This window comes from Amia ocellicauda, chromosome 4 (genome assembly GCF_036373705.1).
Source record: "Amia ocellicauda isolate fAmiCal2 chromosome 4, fAmiCal2.hap1, whole genome shotgun sequence".
Classification (NCBI taxonomy): Eukaryota; Metazoa; Chordata; class Actinopteri; order Amiiformes; family Amiidae; genus Amia; species Amia ocellicauda.
Genome location: NC_089853.1, coordinates 5,019,301 through 5,035,682, shown reverse-complemented (window position 1 = coordinate 5,035,682; position 16,382 = coordinate 5,019,301). Strand labels below are relative to the sequence as shown.

Below are 16,382 nucleotides of genomic sequence, written 5' to 3'. Positions count from 1 at the left end.
CCCCCTCTGCCCCCTTGCTCCCCATGACACACACAGCCCCCTCAGGGTGGCAATCAATATCTCACTCTCTCGTCTCACAGCTGTTAACAAACTGGGTATTTTCACAGTTTGTGGTCAAGGGAGCTGGGGTTTGAAGTCTCTGGTGACAGCGCTTCTCCGGTTTGTGTTCTTCCTCCTCTGTTGCTTCCCCTTTCCACTGCTAACCTCAAGACTTTAAGAATGAAAAAGTGTCCCGGCTGCTCGCTAAAACCCCCACGTCTCGTCATTTGAGTGTAACGTCTTCTGACTGGTCCCTAGAAAGAGTCCAGTGTGAGCCAAGGACTCTATGGATGGGGGGATGTTTCAGACAAACCAGAGATGATTGTCTCATGGCGAAGGAGAGTCAACGTATGTTTAGTTTTACCTTCGAATGTACCGGTGCAGACTTTTTCTTCTGGGTTTCTTCACGCCTGGTGCGGAGCTCTTTGTTTGTTTCAGGTGAAGTCGCTGCGCAGTTGCCTTTTGAGCATTTGCATATGTTTGTTTGTTTCTGTTTATTTATTTTCATCTAGTTCTTGATGAGGAATGAATCCGAATACAGGAAATAAAACTAAATTACCACATTAATGGGTTATTCGAATATGCTGCCAAAACAAAAGTATTTATGGCACTCGCAGTGACTATTGTTGTCTGGTTTTGTATTTTGACTAAACCTCTCTTTCTTGTCATTCTAGGATTTACTCACCGTAGATACATGTTCGCTGCTGTCTCCTACAGCTTTATTTTACGTAAATATAATCAAGTCAATATTTTCCAAATGAATAATTCAAAGCCACTGTAATAATACACAAAAAAACGGTATGAGTTTTTGATGGGTTATTATACAATATCGTAGGAATAACATTTTCCAGATATGGATTTTGTGTGGCGGCTAATATGATTACAAAAGATGTAAGGGTCCGCAGTCTCCTCCGTAAACAATTTGCAGATATATAACGGCATTTGTCATTCCCTACCTGCCAATTACGGCATCGCAAAGCGCACTGTTCGGTTCTACTGGGGGAGAAAGACGCCATCTGTAGATTTAGTCTCCTGTGCTGTATATACAATGCAGATTCATGAAGATCTAAATCTATTTTTGCACTCCCCTACCCCACGTAGATGAAAAAAAGAGTGACAACATAGTGCTCACCAGTGTTTACACACAGAGAGAGAGAGAGGTGAGGGGGCAGGTCTTTGTGTTGAGGAAAATTTAAAATGGGTCTTAAGAGAAATGCTCGATTGACAGTCTGAGGGTCATTCTTCATGTGGGAAAGTTGTTTTGGCGAAACTCCCCCGGAGGAGGTCACGAACTGAAATTAATGGTCGTCGCCCGAAGACAGTTGTGAAGGCTAATCACTTTGGGTTAAAGTTGTGCAGCTGAATATTACCGAAGCTGACCCCTGTGAGAGTGTGTGTGTGAGTGTGTTTGTGTGAGAGAGAGCCTCAAGCACTATCTGTGACACTTAAGAAAGTAATTTCACCACAGATTGTTGAGAAGTCCCAGGCAGGGAGGCAGCGATGGGGGAGGGAGTTACTAATGGGTGTTGGGTGTGTGTAGAGGGGGAGGTGATGACCCTTTAATTGTAGATTTGTCTCGTGGGGGGTTTGGCAGCAGGAGCTGGTCAGTACTTCCTCGCGCTGGAGGAGCAGCTGTCCCTCACTGCCTTCCGCTCACACCTGCCTGGCGCGGGTCTCTCTCTCTCTCTCTCTCTCTCTCTCCCCGGCCTCCCCGGGTCGACCACTTTGCTGAGCCAGCTCCCTGGATCGCTTTGCAGCCAGATCACAGCTTCCCCACTTGGCAACACGGGGATTCCTTCACAGAGATGTTATCCACCTCATTTTTAGGATAATTCTGTTGCATGACATTTTATTTTGTGTGTTGCATTCGACAACAGCATAAGTATTTAGTTTTTAACACATACAGATACATTTGCAGCTTTGAGGGTTTGCTTTGTTGTGTTTGGGACTCAGCACTACGACTCACACCTGGTGTTCGGTCCTGCTGAGTCGGAGGCACGTTAAACACCAGTTGCCTGTTTGGATCTCCCCGGAGGAGGTTGGGTGTCAGAAAGGACTTGAGGACTTCTGGGGAACTGAGGATCAAACTTCAGATGTACGGATACTGTACAGGTGAGGCAGAGAGACACTGGATTACAGTTCCTCACTCTTTCTATTGTTTGTGGTGTGTAATTACTCAAATGGAGACAACATTCAGGAACTGATAAGCCAGATCTTTAAAAAAGATGCTTATGCTTTTTAAAGGGGATACTATATACAGTGTTCATCTCATGACCATAACAGCCACACGTGCCCCAGCAAGTGTCTACAAAGCCAGTGAAGAGCAGGGATTTGACCAGAGCGAGCGGCCAGGTGGGATAATATGTGAACTGGGAAACACGTGGCTGAAACCCTGGGGACAGTAAAGGTTAACCTGTCTTCAAAATGTATATTCGTGCTAGATTTTGACTTTAGAAGCTTCCTTTTTCTCTGACGCTATTGACAGGGGTGATTTCAAGATTGCATTCTGGGATTTTAGTCTCTGTATTTATACGTTTCATTAGCTTTATTCCTCTTTTGACTAGAGGACTCTGTTGGATGTTTCAGGTTGTCTCGGTTTGCTAAAACGAATCACAGTCAAGGGGAAATTGACTAGGACAAAGGGATTCTAGGTATACAATTTTGAAAAATACTTGTATTATGTTTATATCATCGTGAGATCTGTTAAATTCCATTTTTTGTTGTCAACATTGTTGTGCTCAGTCCATCCTGCTTATTTAACGTGCATCTCTGTAGCAAAGCTCTACAGCGTTCATCGGGAACCTCACAGAGATCTAAATGGGTTCATTTCCCAGGTAACCTATTTAAAAGTGGGCTGTTACGTTAATCATTACAGGGGAAGGATGGAAAATACTGGGAGATTAGATATTTTAAAAGCCTTCACCACTTAATAAAGCTGACTGGAAAATTGAATTTCCGCTCTAGCACAGTGGATTATGTTCCTATTATGTTCCTTTGCTTAAAGTTGTACCTGTCTGGACTATCCGAATCTCGGGAAGTTGTTTTGATGGATGAATGCTGCAGAGACAGGGAGAGAGGGAGGAAGAGAGAAGGAGAGAGAGTTATTTCAGTGGAGAGAGTGAGAGGGAGGTTCTCTGTAATGCTTTAGCGGAGTGGACGTTTATTAATTTATTCAATCGTTAAATGACTACGAGCTGAACATGAATAAACACGGTAACTGAGGTACAGTGGTTACTCCCTAAAACTACAGAAAGTGCACTATAGAGGAGAGGAGCTGAATACAAGACTGCAGGTCTGATGGCCTAAGCCTGAACCTCTCTCCTTCCTTTAAGGAATTAGAAATACGACTGTGGAGTCCCACGTTGGCTGTTTATTTGCACACTGGCTTGGTTTCCTGTGTCATTACGCTGTGAACTGGACCAGAGAGTGTCATTCAACATCACAGGTCCTCTTTTGTCACCAGTGATCAAAAGCAAATAGACACCATGGGCTTTATGTACGTTCACTTCAGTTATAATGCATCTTCCATTTACACATAACAACAACCAAACAATCATATACATGTAGGATGTGGATGTTATTGGTGCCATTATTCTGTCGGGTCGACTGTTTGATTCGGGCTGAAGAACGGCAGCAAGACTGATCGCTGCGCCCTGTAGTTAATCATGGTGTGATTTATGTACACAGGCAAATGTTTTTGATGCATTTCAAAGGGAAATATCCCTTGTAGATTGGAGGTTTCTGTTTACTAATGAGAATAGAGAGAGAGAAAAACACTGCCACAATGAGGAATGACTGACTTTTTTGCACCAGGTACCCAGATCTTGGCTGCCGTGTCGATATCGTACATTAGCTTGCTTTCACCTCACGGAGGCTGGAATAGGCACAGATGTTTCTCCTGGGCTTTTTTTTAATGTTTTAATTATTTACTCTCTCTGGTTGAAGCAGCAGTGATTGTGTGCGTGTTTACTGCTCACAGACACATACAATAGCTAATTGACTAATCAACCATAAAAGTTGCCAGCATTAAAAAATAACGTGTTCACCAATGTAAGGAATTTTTAAAAAAGACGCCTTGCTTCATTTGTTCTAATGGAAACCGTAGCGCCACAGGGGCCGCGTTTCACGTTACAGCCTTTCTAATGTAAACTTGTTACGTAATACTCACTTCGCATTGAGCTCAGGAAGGAAGCCTAGCACAAAAACACTGGCAATTGTTTTTATTTTGTATTTTCCTCCCGACCATTTAAATAATTGAATAACTCTTGAAATAATCATCTTCTCCATATGCTTTGCTCCTCCACCCCCACACCTCCATATGACTTGTGTTCATGTGCATTATTGGGGGCTAACAAGCATCCATTTCGATCAGTTATTTACTGGAGACGTTCAGGTACATCACACTATGTAAACCGTTAAACTTGATTGTGTTGGTCTTGCTCGTGACTCCAGACAGGACTTGATTTAATTTTCATTTCATGCACATTAAATGTATTAGCCAAAAAGTCAAAAGACAACCACTAATACATTTTGGGAAATTGGGCAGATGAAACAAGATTATTTATCTGAGTGTTGCAGTTAGTTTATTGGAGAGTTCTGAGAAATGTATGTGACAAATGAAAATACAGACTGACGTTAATATATTGAATTAAGCATCTGTGCTGGGTATTGGACTGCACAGGACTTTCTGAGGGATAATAAGTCTAGATACAGGAGCTGAAGACGTGGTGAACTTTGAAGGTTAATATGCATTAATAATTCAACCAGTACATGAAAGTACCATTAAGCTGCTGCAACACCAATTCTGATCAAATATTTGGGCTCAACTGATGCAACTTTTCAGAGTGGCTTAGTCAAAATCTAAACCACTTATCTGGAAAACATCATTAAAGATCAATTGCATAGCTATAAGTACATTTCATTTTGTGACTTGCAAGCCATACATAAAATAGAAACATTGTAAAATCGACTTTCTAAATACCCAGAAGGCCCTGTTCTTCGGTCAACGGATGCACTTGTGTGCCTTCCAAGTCATTTTGACATGTTTCATATATGTACAGGTCAGGTTCTGCAGGCAGGGTCCCCAGCTTTTTGCGTCCGATTAAGTGACATTCAGTATTATTCAAATAATTGAATTCAGGAGGCTGTCGGGTGGAATTAAAGTTGAGAAAGAAGGAGCTTGTCAAGGCTGTTCACAATCCACATCAATGGCTCTGACCTGCAGCCTGCCGTCGGCCAAAACCCAACCGTTACACATCCCTGATCCTCGCCAGTACGCCCTGTGTGTGCGTCGCTGCCATGTGCTGAAACCTTGTGCCCATTCACTATATTTCATTGCCCCTGGCCCGGGGGGTTTGTAGTTTCCCAAATGCAGCTTCAACAAGTTGGTACTGGCAAAGGAAGGGGGTACAGGATTACCCACTAAACAAGATTATTTGTTTTGTTCTGGGTGTTTTTACAACCTATTCCTCTTCAGTGAAACATAAACACCAAGTTCCTGAAAGAGAAAATCTTCAAAAATAGTGCATCTACGTTGGCTTGCTCTATTTCCAGCTTCCACAAAGTGCGATAGGCGAGTGGGCTCTCTGCTCTTTTAGTGACGTGCGGGCAGACAATTATAACAATTATGTTTTTTAACTGAAAATGTTCTTAATTGCCTTTGTTTTTGTAATGGCGCAGTAGCCCCCGAGATGCAGCACGCACAATACAGAGTGCTAATTTCACAGCCCTTTCTTATTAAACGCGAGGAGGACGGTCTTTGTTCTGACGATGTGCTGATTGCCATGGTCTTTGTTCCGGTGACGTGGTGAGTGTGTGTCCACAGGAAACCCCAAAGTGGTGACTGAACTGTGCGGGGGGTGGGGACACTAGGACGACACTGTCAGATCCCACCGGAAAACAAAGGCCAGCTAATTCCACAGCCTCGACAGAACAGCTTCTTTTCAAGAGCAACTTTCCAAACTGTCTTTTTGTCCCTTTGCCAGCGGCACGTCAATTACTTTTAACCCCCGTTCACCAGCAGTGTTTGTTTTTTTGTTTAGATTAAAGAAAACAACCTGCAATTATTTTATTTCAGTCTGAGGGCTGACTCATTTCCGGGAGGGAAATCTCTTTAGCTCTGTAATAACGCAGATCCTTTAATTAGGCCGTGTGCGTCTGATTTTTTTTCTTTTTCTGCGCTTCAGAACATCACAGCCATTGATCTGCGCTCGCATCTGCTCACATGTATCCCTTTTTACAGTGCCTTTCCTTTTGTTCCTCGCTTTGTTTCAGTTGACTGTAAAAATGTTTCAAAAACAACAACAAAGCATTCTTTAATCCATTGCTTTTCTTCTCTCCTGAGCGAGAGACCCAGATCCAGCAGGTGTGCTTCCTAATTATTACAGGCTAGTGTTCTTGGGAGTGAAGGCAGGGATTTTTTTTTGCTTACTCATTAAAGTCATTTCCTTTCTCGTCAAAGATCTACAAGATCTTTGGGATCTGTCTCCGCTTTAAATAAAATGGTTTTGGAGCATAGAAGTGTACTCTACTGTATTTATACTTTTGTTTTAACTTTACCTGTATAAGATGTTGGATGTGTGTGTTTTCTTTTTCTTATTAATGGCTGGACATATTCTCTGAAATTTGAAAACAGTATGTGAAAGGGCAGGCTGTTGTTGATTGTTGGCCTTTTTGTGACATCATATTATGGAACAGTGAGTATGATGTCTTTTTCAGTGCAAGAGAAACAAGTTTATGCTTTGTGTGTGCGTGTGTGTGTGTGTATAGTGTATATGCGTGTGTGTGTGTATATGCGTGTGCGTGTGTGTGTATATGCGTGTGCGTGTGTGTGTGTGTGTGTGTATATATGCGTGTGTGTGTGTGTGTGTGTATATGCGTGTGCGTGTGTGTGTATATGCGTGTGTGTGTGTGTGTATGTGCGTGTGTGTGTGTATATGCGTGTGTGTGTGTGTATATACGTGTGTGTGTGTGTGTGTATATGCGTGTGTGTGTGTACACACTCAGCGTAGGGGGATGCTAGGCTGAAAGCCTGGGGCGCTACACTGCGCAGGGGTTTGCGTTTGCCCACAGTCAGCACAGGGAGAGCACCGTTCCTGCCAAAAATTAATGTAAATAAATAAAAATACATTACTCTCCGCTTGGGTGAAGGAGGGCGTCTCTGCGTCACGGCCTGCTGTCTCTGCTGCAGTCGGTGAAAACTCCCATAACATTCTTCTGATCTCGAGGAGCAGTCAATCACACTGAGGTAAAAATACCCCCCCACACACACACACACACACTAACAACCTCTTCCTAAGCTAGCTCGATTCTAACCACTGAAATAAAACAAGGTGATCCAGACACGTCCTTCGATTACCATTCTGAAGTATTTCTTATGTCTAGTGTTCGGATATTCTTTCGGATGTTTTCTAGCCATTATTTCTCTTGGCACCTTTTTTTAATCTACATAAAGGTTCGATAGCAAACTCCACGCAAATAACGGTCGTGGGAATCGCAAAACGCAGCCGAGAGAACCTATAATTGGGTAGGGGTTGCGTTTTCTTTTCCCCAGTTAACTCCCGTAGTATTATTCCCCCCTTCGACTATATGATTTTGAAGCCTCTGAATGAGCAAGATGAAAAGTATAGGTGTGGAAAACGCTAGACAAAATTGCTCGCGTAGCGTCAAAAACAGACGACAGATTGCTGGGAAATATAGGGCTGTCTAGAGATGCTGAGTAAGGAAGGGAATCTATCACACTTCAGAGTGACAGCCTTGGCTTTGAAAAACTTTGAATATTTCACCAGGGTTATGGAGTGTTGCTTAATGCTCGAACATAAAAGCTGGGATATTCTTCCTGCGGATCGCACGTAGGCTGAGGGTTTTTTCGCTGTACTTATGAAACACCAATATAAACAACATGCGTGACTAAGACTGGCTCATCAGAACTGATATGATTGCGCTTTATTGAAATGCAATTCACGGTATTAGAATAAAACCTCGCAGCCACAATGCGATTACGTTCTTCTCGCTGAGCTGAGCGGATCTAACATGATCAACCACACACCACGCACTCTTAAGTAAATGGGATACCTTTTTCATAATAATAATGTCTCGTGTTACCATTTTTCTCCAGCATCTCCTGCTATGACAAATCTGTGTATAAGCCCGGTCTTTCTGAGTGTTCTGTGAGGATCGCTCTCTTTTCTTGTTCCTTTTCATTTTCCCATACTGTCTCTTGTGACTGAGGCGATTATAATGTTAAGGAGACGTCAGTCCTTTCAGTTTTGTAAGTGACACAATTCTATGGCCATTACAGCCCGCACAAGAACAAGAACAAGAACAAGGACAATAAACTCATGCTTTTGAATTCTCCCTACTGTAATGGTAGGGATCCAATATGGTGACTCATCAAACACATCTCCGTATCAAGGCAATGGATGTCAGTAGTCATTTAATATACGCCTTTGGGATGAATCTATCTATTTATCTATCTGTCCAACCATCCATCCATTTTCAAGTTACTACCATTATAGGTTGGCATTGAGTCGAAGCCCAATCTGGATAACACAGGGTACACAGCCAGGCATATCACTGGGTTGTTTGTTTCTTTTTGTTTCTACACAACTGTCGTATCCAAAGGAAAGGTGACAGAGGCTTTTGGCGATTGGTGAGGCGGGCTTTTGCAAAGGCGCCGAGAATAGGAACAGGCTGTGACAATACCTCACGGGCCGAATAGAGAGTATGACTCTTCTATTGGCTCAGAGATTTCATAGCTGTCTTTTTTTAATGCACCGTCTTCTGGTGGGGTTAGGGAATGCTCACCAGTGAGGGATCTGTCGAGTAAATGAATAAATGCAGACGGTTAATCGTCTCCATCGTCAGCGCGGAAATGAGGCCGAGATGAGAAGGAGACTCGTCCATTTGAAGTAGCTGCGAGGAGGCAGTGGCGTGAGAACAATGCGGGTGACTTCTGACATATTGGCTGCACATGAAAGACAGCAGGAATCCTTTCACGTGTAGCTGGCGATTTCTCTGAAATTCCCCCAAATGAGATTGAACCTAGTTTTTGAAAGGTTTTTTTTTCCCTCTTTTACTTTCACTAAACCTAGTTTCTGTTTGTGTTACTGCTTCCGTGGCACCATGTAGAACAAATGATGTTACTGGTCACACAGAACAATCTTTTATAAATGCCTGTTTTGCATGTATAGGTTATATATTATGTATTTATTCACTGGACCAGAGTTACTATTTCATTTTGTGTTTTTGTTGTAGAGTTATTTCTTGCTTTTGGAAGTTCAGACAGTCACCTTTTTACTGAAGTAGAACATAAGAATATAAGAAAGTTTACAATCGAGAGGAGGCCATTCGCCCCATCGTGCTCGTTTGGGGTCCATTAATAACTGAGTGATCCAAGGATCCTATCCAGTCTGTTTTTGAATGTTCCCAGATTGTCTCTTCAGCCACATCGCTGGGGAGTTTGTTCAGATTGTGACGCCTCTCTGCGTGAAGAAGTGTCTCCTGCCTTGAAGCCCAATTTCCATTTGTGTCCCCGGGTGCGTGTGTCCCTGCTGATCTGGAAAAGCTCCTCTGGTTTGATGTGGTCGATGCCTTTCATGATTTTGAAGACTTGGATCAAGTCCCCACGTAGTCTCCTCTGTTCCAGGGTGAAAAGGTTCAGTTCCTCAGTCTCTCAGTAGGACTTTCCCTTCAGACCTGGAATAAGTCTGGTTGCTCTCCTCTGAACTGCCTCTAGAGCAGCGATATCTTTCTTGAAGTGTGGAGCCCAGAACTGCACACAGTATCCAGATGAGCTCTAACTAGTGCATCGTACAGTCTGAACATCACTGCCCTTGTTCTCAATTCTACACTTTTGACAATATACCCTAACATTGTGTTTGCTTTTTGTATTGCTTCCCCACATTGTTTGGATGAGGAAAGTGATGAGTCCACATAAACTTGTCCTAAGTATATCAGAGACTCTTATTTTGGGCCTGGATTTGTAATTATATTCCTTATCCTTAATATCATTAGAGAAGTGTTTTCATTCCGAGCCCAGCAGGGCTGTGTACTGAATTCGGAAGCTTTGTTGTTGCTTGACGTTTCCTGCTTGTGTCTCATGAGCATCGATTGAAAGCTTTTCTTCACACGAAGTCTGTTTATCATTTCTTTCACTCGTTAGTAATGTTAAGTGCATGGCTGCATCTTTAAAACAGCGGTAATAAAACTCCATAATCTCTCGATCTCTTCCCATTATGGTTGCTGGTTCCAGGAAGCCAGGTACAATAATTTACTCTAACCAGCAGTTTTTGCCGAATATATCTTTTTTAATGGAGGAGGTAATGGATAATGGAACTATTGGAGGCAGATCTAATTTAGCTGTTGGGGTGAGATGTAATTTACCTGCAGGGTGGAGAGAGAGAGAGAGAGAGAGAGAGAGAGAGAGCACTTGAGAACAGACTCATACAGGCCCACAAACAGGAAGAGGCCATTTGCGATGGAGGTGGAATTGTATGCTGTTGTGATGGAACATATGGTGTGAGCATTTTGTGTGAGTGTGTGTCTGTGTAACCCTTACTCAGGTGGATAATTGAATCACACAAGTATACAATTCAGATCGAATACGGCAGCCGGGCCTGTGCTATATGTGTATAACCACCGGTGGCGATTTGTGAAAGTACTGTGCTAGTGAAGTTGTCGTTGTTGTCCTTGAGCTGGTAGACATTGTGCTCTCATTGTGCTGAGGGTGCGAAAACTTTCTGGGTGGTTCCTCAATCTTCAAGGAAACTATTCTGTCAAAGCAACACTAGCAGCCAGTCAGCATTGAGACGATTGTGCCGTCTGTAAACAAACGGCACTGCTGCCTCAATTACATAAAACCGTTCTGTTTCCATTTACCGGTTTCCTCATCCTAACGCCGGGCTCACTTTCTCACACTGACGGCAATTAAACATTTGCGTCGCCTTCCCACTTCCTGCGGGACGAGGCAACTGTGACTCTGTATTCTCCCATGTCTGCTGTGTCATCATTGCAGCAGTGTGTTATAACAGAGCAAAGCATTTAGGAACCCCCCTCCTCTCCCTTCCCACACACGCACAGACTCACGCACACACACACATTATGTATTCAAGCACACAGCGCTGCGGAAAGTGGCTCTCTGCCAGATATCCAGCAGTGTTCTGGTGATTGCTTTGAACAAGCCGGTCTCTCGTCTCCGGTGGGTTCACAGTATTATGGCTCTTACCTGTTTAACATCCTAATGCGAGAGACTCTGCATCTTTTTGCCATATGATTTGTGCCGTTTGAATTGCCCCGTACACACATGTTTGCACAGCTTCCTATCCTTTCACTACAAAGTGCTTTAATTAATGCAAATATGGAAACGTCAAAAGGTACTGTAAATGTGCTTCAAATATAATTACATCTGTAGATTTGGAAAATATCAAATCGTATCTGAACTTCAAAATATGATTTCCAACTAATTCTGGAAAGTATTAATAATAAATTCATGGATTTTCATTAATTCCCTGATTGATTTTTGAGTAAGAACTAGAATGCCTTAATTGGAAAACACAGGAAATCTGCTTAATTAAAGATATGATTGTTGTTTTTATCTTAACTACTAACATATTTTACAATCAAAGTTCTCACAAATTGAAAACTACAGATCTGAGAAGAGTTTTCATCAATAGCTTACTTATCATTTTTTCCTAATTGGTCATATAATCAGCATGAATTAAAGCACTTTCCATTGAAAAGCTATGGGTCTGAGTACTAAGATTACATATAGTATAGTTACCTAATGATTTTACCTTCAGGCATGTTCCCATCGGTACCGAAGTTATGCTTTGGGCAGCATCTAAGATGAAGATTAATTAAAACTGGGGATTTACAGCCACAATGAATTCAGCGTGAATTGTAAAAAAACTCAATTAAAAGCATTAACCAAAATATAGTTTAATCATACAAAGCAAACCAATGAATTAATGAAAACATGACCACACTATCAATTTCATTCAGCTCTTGCCTTCAGCTTGAGATACTGATGCTAATACTGTGCATTTGTATGAAACCCATGGAGTTGTTTTGTAATATCTCTGCTTTCAAATGAGATTAAAATTATTATTATTATTATTATTATTATGTTTAACCCCGTGAGTGATTCTAAAGCCAAATCTAGCAGATCCATTCAAAGGGCCTGATTTAATCCCCCTTTTCACACACAGTCAAATTACATTTTCATTAAATAGAAACATAATCAATTTACTAATAAGGCGCGTACGAGTGTGTTAGGGAAGCCGTTTCTCTGTGCTGTAGTCACTGGCAAAACGGGCTGAACTGAGAGAAAACCTTAGCGTGGCACAGGAGTCTGAGAGATCAATACATTACTGCAGTACTGCGGCATGCAAAGTCTTCTCGTCGATTAGAGTTGGCTCTTGGATAAAATACGAGTGAGTGTTGGGTGTGTTGGGTGTGTTTTATGAGCTTATTACTGTGATGTATGTTTTGTGCTTTGAAGTGTTGACTTGACAGACATAGATGCTTTCCTCAAAACTCTTTTGTTGAGATGCAGTGAACAGATGTGTAACTGAAATGTCTACCTTTAGTAGTAATAATAGCAATAATAATAAGCCAGGTAATATTTGCAGAATTCAAATTACCTTCACCGGTTTGTTTCCTGATGTTTTATTACATCTTTGCACCCTTTAACTCCCCCATTGGCACTATTGAAGCTTTTCATATTTCCTGCTGTCCCTTGAGATTGGTTACCACATGAAAACCCTGTATCTTTCATGCTGCTGTATGTGTAAGATCCTTCCTGCTTTCTGTGAGGAGAGAACTGCCTCTTGGTGAACTCCCTCACCCTGCTGTATTGAGTACCACCCGAAGAGATGGTGTCCAACACAGTAAAACATCTGCTGGGAACCGCGTAGTCTACTATCCCTCGGCATTTGGACAGAAACACCTGCAAGGCGGCAGTGTGTCTCTGGAGTTGGTCTGCTTTCAAGGTGTTAAGAAGTTGCTGAGAGTCGGCAATGAGCCCAAGCGACGGTAATTTATACAGCGAACAGATCAGTGAAGCTGAAAATGTATTCTTAAGTCTCTGGTTTTGATCATAGTTCTTGAAAAGGCCTCTTATCTGATAATGCAATTATTCTACTTCAAGGCAGTTGGCGGGCTTTTCACGGTTTATTCTTGGATTGTTTTCTCAAGCATACTTGCCATGCATTTGGGTTTGAGGTTGACTGATAGCTTTAGATAGCAATGTCAACAGCTAAGAAAGGAACTTGGGCTGAGACGCACGTGGCAGACTGGCTTTCACATTGACGCCGCTGTAATCCCTAAAATAAATGTGCTCTTTGATTAAGAACCAAGTTTAAGGCTTCGTCTATGGCCAGTCTTTCACACTTCTCAACTTTGATAAGACCCAATCAATTAATTTGGACAATAACAAGAACACACCGGCCGGAAATAGAATATACGTCGCTCCGAAATCTCGTAATCTCTCAGTGAAGCACCTGCTGGCACCACTCCGATTTGGGATCTCTGGATTTTAAACGGTGCCTTCTCCTATTGCAAACTAAGCTTTCACTGAACGTATCCTCTTCCCTCCATGTGGCTCAGCTGTCGATGATCTCCCTAATGAAGTTCAGCTCTGTCACTGTCAGGTCTCCTTCGGCTGCCATTAATCAGTCCCGGCTAAACGAGAAGAGTCAGCTGAGAATTGGCTTGTGAGGCCAGTCCGTGAGAGAGAGTTAACCATCAAGTGTGGGGATGCAGTCGCAGCAGCTTCTCAAATCAAACCTGCATCGACTGAAATGTTGTTGGGCTTTACTTCATTGAAACTTCATTAACCTGTCTGGGGAAGGACGTGTCTTCTGTGTGCATCCCCTTTAAGACCATCCTGCAGCTCTGCGAACCTCTCTGCCCACGGCCCGATCACTGTTAGATCCTCCCCGGTCTGATCACAGTGTACAGTATTTAATGAATGTCTTTGTGGAGCCACTGAGAGCGAGCGAACATGATGCACTAACCAAACCCGTCAACGCCGTGCTAGAAATCAGGAGACACTTCTTCACACAGAGAGGCGTCACAATCTGAACAAACTCCCCAGCGATGTGGCTGAAGAGACAATTTGGGAACATTCAAAAACAGACTGGATAGGATCCTTGATCACTTAGTTATTAATGGACACCAAACGAGCACGATGGGGCGAATGGCCTGCTCTCGATTGGACACTTCATGTTCTTCTTCTTATGTTCCTTTTGTGTTTACTTTATAAAGTGGCCAATGGAGTCATTCTGATTCACCCAAAGTAGTCACTCATAAGTCTTCTACAAAGACAGGTCCTTTGTCGGGAACTTTCATAAGACTGCCATTAAACTGTGCCATATATTTTCAGTTTTTACAATATTACTTTTCTCATATAGAGAATATGAAAAACAAATAGCATGGCAAGTCCAAACAAATATGCGATTGCATTTTCAATCGTGTTTCATTAGATTGGGTTCGGCATCTTCTTCTATTTCTGATCTTATCATTCTTTTTTTATATATTGTCTGTCTGCTCCCCGTTTCTTAACTCTGTTATTGTGAGACGACTCAGAAAGTGATCTGGAGGGTCAGAAAGCAGACAGGGCGACTCCAGTGTCTTTCTCACAACCAAAGCCCTGCCATGGTTTTCACAAAAAATATATATATTATTGTTGCTTGCTTTAAGTCTGTGTAAGGAAAGCCAATTATATGGCTAATTTGTTTAACAATACTGGTTATATACATCACATCACCATCAGCCAATATTGATCCACTGCTGGTCAAATAAATGAGGTGGTTCTTCTCATCCTCTACTTTTAGAGAGAGAGAAAATGCTGTGTGGAGATTATATAAATTAACTGTTTATAGAGTTGTTTTCTTCTTGTAGAAACTGCATGTAAATAATGCAGATCTCCCAGGTTTCTCCCTCTTGTTACCTTTGTAAACACAGTACAGTATTTACATGGAGTTTTAAAAAGCATCATTAGGTGTCTGGTTGGCCTGCCTTGTTAGACCGTCTCGTGTTGTTGCAGATTGATTGAGCAGCATCGACGCAGTGGCTTGGCAAGCCAGTCCTTTATTAACCTGCGGTTTGTGCCGAGAGGCTCAGACGAGGCCTTCCTCCTGCCCTTTCCCTGCGGACGTCAGAGAGGCGTGCCAGTGAAAGAGCGTGCGGTTTGCGCTCCGCCGTTTCCGATGGGTCAGAGACACCGCTGCGCTGGCTCCACACTCCCAGCCGCTGAATTGATTTCAACATTTTCGGAAAATAAAATCTGAAGAGGAATAAAAGACTGTGTTCCCGTGGGGGGGGGGGACCCCTGTCATGCGTTCCATTAGCGCCACTTCAAACGGGGAGCTGAATAATTATGCTGCTTTACTTCCTTGATGCTTTACTTCATAAACTGTGTTGATAATGGGCTTTAGAAGGAGCTGTTATACACCTAATGGTGCCCATATTGATTTCTTGTAACCATTTTTAATTCCTTGCTTTTGTTTTTTAATTGCATTCTACCCTGTAATGGCTTTTTCAAAAGGTCATTTTTAATTACCAGCTGGGCTCAGAAGCTAACTGTTTTGTCTGCGAATCTGCAGCTCTGCACTAAATACCCCAACAAAATGCCACTTATTGCGCCCGTGTTCAGACAATTGCCTGAGAAGAGTTTCTCAGATTCACCTAATGTGATTAAGAGCCGTAAATAAATGAATAAAAAGTTTCATTCAATTAAAGAAAGTTCCGTTTGATATCCTTTGGAAACCTCGTCTGGCATTACTCCAATTTTCTTTGCACTTATCTCATAATTAATAACTTACTACAAGTGTATTCATTATGTACTGACGACTCTGTTGGACATGAACAGATTTATTTTCTGCAAGAGTAGATCACGTATAAAATAAGCAGTACACTGGGAAGAAACTTGATTTAATTAACATTTTTGCCAGGATTAAAGCCGACTTCTGCTCATACTTCAGGACATTCAATATCCTTTAGAAACCCCATTCCTGAACCAGCTATTGTCCTCATGTGAAAGTGTTTGAAGTCATGACAAATATATACATAGTGTTGAATGTTGTTCATTTGGGTTTTATTTTCTCCTTTCTTGGACAGGCTGAAGGGTGAGCACGAAACACCTGCGTCTGCTTAGTGGTCGGAGCTCACTGGAGTGTTTATAGACGGATTTCAGGAAAAGGCCTGGTAAGTAACTGTAAAATTGCCTCTTAAAGTGATGCGTGTCATTTAAAAAAGAGATTCTCACCCTCGGGCACCTGTGTTCCTCCTTCGCCAGTTTCTGCTTTCATCCCTTGCTTGACTTGGTGTACATTGTAAGTATA

General features: G+C 42.3%; 1 protein-coding gene across 2 annotated transcripts in view; it reads left to right on the top strand.

Annotated features, from left to right (window-relative positions):
* Positions 1-16,382, top strand: part of large2 (LARGE xylosyl- and glucuronyltransferase 2) — a 172,372-nt gene that overhangs the window by 112,642 nt on the left and 43,348 nt on the right. The window contains exons 1-2 of one of the 2 annotated variants that reach the window (XM_066700594.1): positions 1,964-2,151; positions 16,159-16,245. The gene's annotated coding sequence lies outside the window, so the exon portion shown is untranslated. Of the gene's footprint in view, positions 1-1,963; positions 2,152-16,158; positions 16,246-16,382 lie in introns of those variants that run through there. The other variant, XM_066700593.1, reaches the window with a different exon arrangement.